General features: G+C 40.1%; 1 long non-coding RNA gene and 1 pseudogene across 1 annotated transcript; one reads left to right on the forward strand and one right to left on the reverse strand.

Annotated features, from left to right (window-relative positions):
* Positions 1–1,158: 1,158 nt before the first annotated feature.
* On the forward strand, positions 1,159–3,633 carry LOC122081467. Its single transcript, XR_006141093.1, has 2 exons — positions 1,159–3,239; positions 3,333–3,633. It is a non-coding gene; the product is annotated as an uncharacterized LOC122081467 (long non-coding RNA).
* A 2,111-nt stretch (positions 3,634–5,744) lies between these two features.
* LOC122081369 lies at positions 5,745–9,487 on the reverse strand (annotated as a pseudogene).
* Positions 9,488–10,029: the final 542 nt, after the last annotated feature.

The following is a 10,029-nucleotide window of genomic DNA, read 5'->3' on the forward strand; positions in this document are numbered from 1 at the left end:
TAGCTGAACTGACCGAAGGTCTTTACCTCGGTTGGGAGTCAGGCCAAGGCCGAACGGACCTGATCGAAGGTCCTTACCTCGGTTGGGAATTCAGGCCAAAGCCGAACGGTCCTGACCGAAGGTTCTTACCTTGGTTGGGGGCTCAGCAAAGGCTCCTCGGTTGGGGCTCAGGCCAGGCCGAGCGGACCTGACCGAAGGTCCACCTCGGTCGGGGGCTCGGGCAAGGCCGATTTGAACTCAAGGCCGAACGGCCTGACCGAAGGTCCTTACCTTGGTTGGGAGTTCAGGCCAAGGCTGAACGGACCTGACAAAAGGTCCTTACCTCGGTTGGGAGTTCAGGCCAAGGTTGGGAGTTCTGGCTAAGGACTGAGAAGGTCCTTACCTCGGTTGGGAGTTCAGCCAAGGTGAAGGACTGACCGATGGTCTTCACCTCGGTCGGGGGCTCGTGAAAGGCCTAGCCGAACTACCGAAGGGTTGGGAGTTCAGGCCAAGGCCGAACGGTCACCTCGGTCAGGGGCTTGGGCAAGGCTGAGCCGAATTGACCGATGGTCCTTACTTCTGTTGGGAGTTCAGGCCAGGGCCGAGCGGACTTGACCGAAGGTCTCCACTTCGGTTGGGGTCTTAGGCAAGGCCGAGCCGAATTGACCAAAGGTCTTCACGACGGCTGACTGAAGGTCTCGGTCGCAAGCAAAACTAAAGCCGAAGCCGAAGGAATAAGGCCGAAGGGACGCAAAAAAGAAAAAAAAAAAAAAGAGAAAAGAGAAAAGATGACGACAAATTTGATTACTCCCACAGGAAGAGTCTCCTGGCGGGAGTAAGGGGGAAGAGTCTCCTGGCAGGAGTAAGGGGGCTTCTGATACGGCCAAATCGATTGCCCAGTAGGGTAAGGACACACGTCGCCTACCTGGACACGTGTCACCCACCTGATAGAGGTTGCAAGGACTCTACCACGTCAACCGCGTGAAGAGAATATTCCCCACGAAGGGAATAGGACGTACCAAAGTAGGACTCTAAAAGGAAAAGAGGTAGACCCAAGGAGGAGGACTCCAAGAAAAGGGAAAACCCTAAACCCTAAGAGCTATATAAGGGCCTGAGAGGAAGGTAGAAGGTAAGCATCAATACCCACACAATTACTCCTGTAAAAAAACTGTGCGGCCGATCTCTAACTTGAGCGTCGGAGGACTAACCCCGGACAAAGCTCCGGGCCTCTACCGTCTGTGCTTGTGCAGGATCAGCTCATATGGATTTTCGGCAGCAACACCACGTCACTTTGAAATGTTTAGCATTTATCTATAATGATCCCGCAAATTACGCTCTTTTATATGTGACAACAGTTGCTTCATTTTCACAACCCTTTGTCTGGCTTCCTAATGAAAGCTTCACTTGTTGAATTTTGAGGGGGTGACTGCTAGATTTTATCAAATGCTAAAATTCTGGATGATGCTGGGACAATTCCTTGGACTAGCCCAAACCCATTGGGGAACCCAGATTGAGATGGACTGGGTCCAATAAATTTTGAGTCCATAGGATATTTTAGATTATTTATTTAGATTTTTTCTTAATTGGATTTATCTTACAAGTCCAAGTAAGAGTCGAGTTTAATTTCAGTTTTAGGTTACAATCAGGGGTCTTTTATTTTCCTCTTTAAACAGTAGCTTGTAACCAATGTAAGATTTAGATTTGAGAATGGATTTATTTGAGATGTTTATGGTGCCAGATTGGTATAAAGCATTGCATGATAGGTTATGAGAGGTTGTGTGGCTTTTCCTTTCCCTATTCTAACCTCCTTCGATTTCTTCTTCTCTATTTCCTGTCCTCCTTGAGCTCTTCCTAATCTCAGGTCCATCCTGTCCATCCAACTGGCCCGAGAAATGAGATCTGATGCATACTTCACCAGCGATTGGTGCTCGTAGAGCTCTTGAGTACCACAGCTTTCTCGTGTAGCATGGAGGATCGAGATCGCTTGGCATGCGTTATCAACCTTCCTGCTGCTCTCGAAATGCCATAGTGAGTCTGCCCTAGGGCACTAGAGATCGTGGGGAGTCTCCTTCAATTTCTTTTTCTCTATTTCCTGTCCTTGAGTTCTTCCTTAATCTCTGATCCGTCCCCTGTTTCTCTATTACAATGTTGGTTACTGAGTTCCTCTTCCGTGGGTGGTACCATCAGGTTCAAGAGGAAGCTTAGCAGAATTGTGGTTCCTAGTCGATGGGCCCTGAGATTTGGATATAAGGTAGCCTACCCTTGGGTGATTTAAACCCTTGGTATCCTAACACCTCCCCCACCTCCCTTTCTCCCGTGGTGATTTGCAGACCAGCAACTACAGCTGGTTGTTACCTTGCCTCTGGATCTGATTTCAGAGATTCAATTCCCTCTCTTCACTTCTTGTTTCAGGAGTTCCTTGGTTTCATTTGATAGATCGTTGGAGAGTCTTCCTCATAAATCCTGGTTTGATTTGAGGTCCGGTTGAAGAGTTCCGACACAAGAATCAATGACTCCTTTTACCGTCGGTTTTGGTTTTGTATTTGGCCGAGAATTCGTAAGGTTGGAGAAGAGTCAAAGACACTCTTCTCCCCATGATTCCTTTTATTGCTTTAATTTTTTCCACTTCCCTTAACTACCCATCACTTTCCTTTACTTCCAATACCTATCTTATCCTCTTTTCTTTAATTTCCCAAGTAACCCTTGAAAAAATTCTGGTTATTTACAATTGTGCCATTCTGTTGTGGATATGAGCTATGTGGTGATTGGGTTGGCCCCTTAGCAATCCGAGTTGGGTTTTGAAACCCCAATTTTTTATTTTATTTATTTTTTATTTTTTTCTGGTAAAACATAAATTCATTCAACTAAAATAATGGGTATATAAGGTTTGGATACAGGCTAGTCAAAACCCGAGTAAAAAAAGACGGCTAAAAGAATCTGCGGTATGGAAGATGTTGCCTTGTAACTGTTTATTGCATATACTAGGAACTACTCTGTTGATTTGAAAAGAAATGACAGAAAAATGGTTGGCCATTGCTGATACTGGTACGGAAAAAAAAACAATAAAAAAACCTATGCTGATGATCCATGATCATGCTGCATAGTATCTTTTGCCGCATATGAACTGAGCATGGATTTCTTATAATGATACTAATAGTAACATTTGTTCAATATGTTTATTTTTTTATCCTAGATGTTATGCACGCTTGCATCCCCGGGCTGTTAACTGCAGGAAAAAGAAATGTGGGCACAGCAACCAGGTATATCTTGTATTATATTGTGCATTTTTTTTTAAATATATTGTATCTCATTTATTGTGAGCATTATTTATTCCCTTGTTATATTTACTGCAGTTGAGGCCCAAAAAGAAGATCAAGTAGATGTAATGGTGAAGCTTTCGGTAGGAATGATGTCTCAGTGAACATATTTTAGTGGTTATATTAGGAGAAACCCTGCTTGCAAGGGAAGTTTATCATGACCTCAAGTCATCAATTTTGTCAACTTTGTATTACCCGCTTGTCATGCTTTGACCATGCCGGGCTGCTGTTCTAGCAATCTCAACTCCTAAAGGATAAGCGTGCATAACGAGCACTCCATGCATAGAATGTCTTGCTATGCTTCTATTTACATCTTAATTGAGTGCTTGTTTCCCTATGAGTTTCTCTAGTCTTGCAGGCACATGTGGATAAATAGGTGCGTTGGCATCAATTTTTTCCGTTTTATATGTTAGATGGGGGTTACTAGTTCCCCTCTTTCTGGCCAAATCTGCAATGCTATTTCAAATTTTGTTTTCATATTTCAGCTCACTCTGGCGTGATGGATAACTTCTCCCTAAAAAAAGTGCCTCAAAAAATCAATCTTAGATTATTAACTTACATGAACGCAATCAGATTCCATCGCCTAAAATGGACCTTTCATACCAATCCATCATGTGTTATATGGTAGATGATTAAAATTCTAATTGTCACCACCTGCGGTCAAGAGTGTCAAAATGTAAATCGGAATCGGAACAGACCATTTATGATAAAATTGAATTGCACAATATTGTACCAGAAAAGAAAAGAAAAAATTGCACCATATAAAAACTATTCAGTTTTGGTTTTATAGGTCATTTTGGTTTAAAGTCGTAAAATGGTTAACCGTCACCAATCGTAAAAAGGGATACAAGTTGCAAAGTAACCTGTGTAATTTTTGTCTTTATCCTTCAGCTACAAATATCAAGTCTTTTAACTTCAATTATTTGAGTACCATGGGGTAAATCTTCTGCTGCCTCTCTCATCTCCCATTTCCTACTCCCTGTGTGAACCAAATAGTCCTAGTACAATTGACAAGGCAAAAGATCTTGTGCTTGCACAGCCGTGCATAGTACATGGTTCACACACAAAAGACCTTGGATGGGCACAAAAGCCCCCATCGAAATGACAAATGCACCCATCTTATTTGATGAACGGTATGATTTTATCGTAATAATGCAGTGTGCCCATCCTGCACCTTTAAATTTATTTTATTTTTCTTTTTTCTCAGAAGAGATAAATGTCAATACAAATCTTTATTAGGAAAGTATTTGACCCATTGTGAAAGATGAGATTGTGGCTGGGGAAATCCAACCCAACATGCATCCCTAGTGGTTGAATGTTCACTGTTACTCATTACCTCACCGCAGAGGATTCAAGCACCATGCAATGACATATGTAGCTATTTCTCCCCTCACAAGTCTGTTTGCATGCTACCTTGCAATTCGACATAAAACACTAGATACATTTACGATCTTCAACGGGAAAAGAGAAACACAACACTACTAGAGAGATTTTAATCTAAAAAAACATAGGCATTTATGGAAAATCCTATATATTCTACTTAAGGAGGGAAATAGGATTTGCTTGGATATCATATCCTTGAAAAATCCTATTCTATCAAGGAGGTATGAATTGTCTCAATACCTTATCTTCAGATTTTAGGGTTTGTTTTTCCTTTTTTATTTTTATTTTTATTTTTGAGAAGAGAAAAAATGTGATTACAAATCATTGCCACGGCATCAGATAGGATATCGTGGTGGTGCGGATATATTTACCCTGTCCCACCCCCCCACCCCTCTTTTTTTTCTTTTCTGGGTAAGAAGACTATTAATATATGGGGGACAAGGTTCCAATAGTCAGCAAACAAATGAGAAGACAATGCAGGGGGTGAAGCAAATAAGATTTGTACACCCCTCCCCCACAAAAACAAAGATTTGTACTCACCATGTATCTATTTAACCGATTGTGAAAGATGGGTGAAAAGTCTAATTGGTGATACGATTCAACCATATAACAAAAATAAGGGTGTGGGAATTCCACCATTGTTCTAGCCAAGGGGGATCTACTATTATTATTTAAAAGATCAAAATAGATTAATCCTTTTGAATTCTACAAAGGGACCCAATTTTACAAAGAAAGAGTAAGAGTAGAAGGTAGGAAGTAGGGAGAGTCAGCAGAAGATTTTACTTCCGTGTGACTCAAGTAGGATGAAAAAGGTCTAGAGTATGGTAACATTGATTGTTTGAGAGATTAGGCTAATCACTTCATAATTAGGCTTTGATAATTGTGAGGAAATTCGATTTTGGTAGTTAATATTTAAATATCCTGGCAGTAAAATAGTGGTAGAACGAGTTACTATAGTAGGAAGAAGTAAAAAATAATGGGAAAAGAAGAACGATAGGGGAATCAAAAAAAAAAATGAGAAGGCAATTTGGTAACCCATACGACCTTATTCAAGCAGAAACCAAATGAAAGAAGCATTAATAACTACGCAATAATAAAATGAAAGAAAGTTAAGGAACATTAATAACCATAAGGATCAATGGCCTAATATACCTTTGTTGGTCTTCTAGGCCAGAAGTTGAACTTAATCAATTCTCTCCAACCAGTCAAGAGCTACTGCATTACAAAGCCCTTGTGCAGCTGAGAAGCCACTATGTTAGGGGTCTTGCGAACAAATTAATGGAATGGTTGAGGATATCACAGAATAGGCACATACTGCTCATTCTCCAACCATTCCTGAGCTAAGGTTTCCTAGCACACACTAGCCTATGATCACCACCTTCAACTCTTGTTACTTTCCTCCCTTTAGCATGTATAGCAGGTTCATCAGGCTTCTTTTATGATGGCATTCCCTTCTAGGAAGAGGCTGTTCCCAGACAGAAATGTGAAAGAGAGTAAAAACACAATTAAAGGAAACAAAATTGAGAAAAAATAACGAGAAAGGTAGAAGGGGTCTGAAAATTCAGCAGTTCGTTCAATCATGTAGAAGTTGAATTCCTACTTATATTGTTGACTCATACCTATTTCTCAAGAGTGAACTAAATGACTCACCAATTGTTTTTTGAGGGGCTTCAATAGAATATCAGTTAGTCAAACAGCCAGTCGTCCCAAGCACTCTCAGTATCAACCCATCAAAGTCGACTGGAAGGAGAAGCTTTCGCCAATGACAGCCTGTAGATATAATTTGATGTGGCTGAAGAATCATGACAATATTGTTATCTCTATGCAACACTCCCATGACAGTCACATAGCTTCCTTCCTTTATGTACCTGTCAAATCAGCTTATGAGCCCTAGAGCAGTAGCCATTTGAAAAATGCATGGAGGTCTATAAGTAGTGCATTACCCTTCCTTCAGACGTAGCAGACGAGTTTCAGTTGAGAGATTCCTCTCTGCAACCATTTTTTGAGGCAGGAGGATAAAATGCTGTGCCTATTTGTAGTATTACGAGTGTGTTCTCAACAACAAAGGGTGTGACCTTAGAACCATAACCAGCTTTTACCACTGCTCTCATTCCAGACTTCATATCAGTGATGTAAAAATCGGTTGAGAACCTCTGGAAGGGATAATGTTTCAGCATGTTAGTGGCTCCCTAGTAACATTAACCACTGGAGCATCCTATAACAGTCACAAAAAAAAAAAAAAAAAAATTTCATGTTGAAACTCCATATAATTGTCCCTACATTTTCTTTAGACTTCTGCATAATGCAGATTTTGAATTCCGATACCTTTGCATCCCAAGTGCATTGTCATTCAAATTTAAGGATCTAGTTATCCTCAGTGAGGATGCCTAAAACTAACGCTAACCTGCATTTGAACCTCTGATCTCACAGGTGCAGTGCAGAGTGTCAACAATTGAGCTACATAAAAGGTGTCTAACAGAGACATTGCCATTAAAGGTTTAGATCTTTGACAATATCGATTATCAGAAAATGACCCAAAACAGAAAGGAAAAGCACAATAGTACAAAATTAGAGTGAACTGGATGATTGGATGTTCTTATGAATTTCCATAGCAGATGTCTAATATGCTTCTCAAGTCTTCTGATAAAAGGAAATGACCATAATCCTACAGATGCAACAATTTCACTTTCGAAGCGGTTGATCTCTTCAAAGAAACATAATTCATATATTTGGACCCTATATATCAGGAACAATATCTCTTCATAATCTTTATCTTCTTTTTGAGTTTACAGAATCAGGTAATATGTTTAGTGGTTCCCCATAGATCATGATACTTGCTGGTGTAGGCTCATCACAAGCTCTTCGGATGCTGGATAGTGGATGCCACCTAGACTCTCATGCACCAAGAGGTTTTTATAGATATATGTTTCTGATCTTCATTTTTCAGATTCCTTATAGCCACAGGTCAGCTTCGTGGATCTCAGTAAGTGTTTATACCTTTACATTAAAGATGTTCAGAATATTATTCATTAAATACTTTTCATGTTCAATAACATCAAAACCAACCTTTTAAGGTGGATATTCATAAGTATTTAACAGCATAGAAATATGGAGTAATGGCACAAGGGCAGATTAGAAGTAGAAACAGGAGTGTAGTCTAGATAGGAAAGCATAACCCGTGAAACTCTTCCTCCTCTGTGAAGAAGCTATAGAGAAATTCAAGAAAGTTCACATATTAGGTCACCAATCAACTAGGAAAAATCATCTAATCAAATTGAAAACCCAATGAATCATGTCAAACCCACGGGTTCACATACATCTTCTTCTTATACTTCTCACCAGCCTCACCCCATTTTCTGTTAATGTGACTGTATGAACAATTTGTTAAGTGTTAATCTAACAAACTAGAAATGAATGTCAAATATCAATACCATTAAATGTAGATGGCAACATCAGAAGAAATTCCAAGAACTAAGTTAATTACTCCGGATTTATAGAGAACTCAAGAAACAACTTCATTTAACATATGTTCCGACAATTATACTTCTTACTAAAACATCTTTAGTAAGCAATTATCAGACAGTGTAGCATTGCATGAATCACATTGTGTGTAATAATGAATTTCACAAGGCATACAAGAGTAGATTTTAAAGGAGATTTTCTAGAACCAAAAAGTAAGATTATTCACAATGGCGATAAAAGAATTTCCACACCTCTGAATAAGCTAAAGTCCACTGCAAGCATCTGTGGTTATCACTAGCTGCCTTCAAACGAAATCCTCTATATTCATACAAAAGGGTGGATGTATAAATACATCTAGGAACCTTTTCATACGATGATTCCAGAGAGACACTTCCACACGAAACAGACTGAAATCAACAGAATAAGATCAGGAACTGGTCCTTAGTCAGCAAGGAAGCTTTTCAAATCACAAGATATGCATGATTTGCAAATTGCAAGATATGTATTATGAACTATTTTAACATATACAATCAATTTGTGCAACAACGGGAATCTTCCTCCACCATAAAGCTTAGCAGTCGCACTAATTGCCAAGGAATATACTTTAATAACAGGGTAAACCCACTTCCACATGGCAAAAGTGAAATTAAAGATTCCTGTGATCTCGATCAAGTCCAAGATGGGTTTGGACATTTGAGCAGAAAATTATGGTATCTATGGAAATTGTTATAGATTAATGATGGAAAAATAAAAATTGTACTCCATGAGATGTACAGTACATTACGAGCAAAACATGTAAAAAGTAGAAACTACTCTTCGTAATGTGAACGCTGTGATATTGGGAATAATACAAGTCAATGATTTAGGGAAAGAAACCATACTATTAGAAACCCTAGAAACTAAAAGCAGCGCGATGATTAGGGGGAAGGGGGAGCGAGAAGCATTTTTAAACTCTTACCCCAGTGAGCTTAACGAGCTGTCCGTGCCTGGCAGAACGGAGGTCCGAATCGGGAAAAGAGTCGAGGAAGAGAAGTATGGCGTTGTTGTTCTTACAGCTGAGCGTGTTCCAAGCCAGGAAAGCAAGAACCAGAGCAGAAAGCGCGAAGAGAAATACGAAGAAGAATGCGTTGTGAACGACAACTAAGATGAAGATGGAGAATGTTAGACCTATGAAGAACAGAGGGATGAGAACGCAGAAAACAGGAGCTGGAATAGGCTTGCAACTATAACAATGTCGGTCTCTGAGAGCATCGGAGAGGTTGTTCATCACTGAGACTACTACACTCACTCTAGAGAGAGAGAGAGAGAGAGAAAGAGGGACTTTGTCTTCTTTGTCTTAGTGAGTCAAAGTATGAGTCATTTAATAGTAGCAATAATGACAGGCTGACAGGGGAAGAACGAGGAGGGAATTATTCTGTACGACCCACCATCGCTGAAATACTTGTAGGGCTAGCCGGGTTGGGTTACCAGGGTTAAAGAACCTGAATGGAGATCCAGATCCATCGGCCTGAACTAAGGATTTTAAACTTAGAATTAGGGTCGAATCGGTTCCTACCTATTCTGATCCGGATCAGATTGAAACTGGCCGAAAATGGTCCCCAAAACCCTAGAATCGACTCCTCAAATCTAAAATTCTAAAGCAAAACCTTAGAATCGGTTGATCCAAAACATTTATAATCAAAATTGATCTTATCCAATTCCAATTGGCCTATTCGATTTTGAATAAAAGGAAGAGTGACCTGGTTCAGTCCAGATCGGCTTGGAATCTGTAATTTCAAGAATCTTGAGAATTTTCGTACAAAGTCGGCCCAACATGGATCAAGGGGAATGGGGATCGTCCTCAGCCCAGTTTGATCCAGATCGACATTTTCTGACCGTTCAGATCTGA

This window comes from Macadamia integrifolia, chromosome 6 (genome assembly GCF_013358625.1).
Source record: "Macadamia integrifolia cultivar HAES 741 chromosome 6, SCU_Mint_v3, whole genome shotgun sequence".
Lineage (NCBI taxonomy): Eukaryota > Viridiplantae > Streptophyta > Magnoliopsida > Proteales > Proteaceae > Macadamia > Macadamia integrifolia.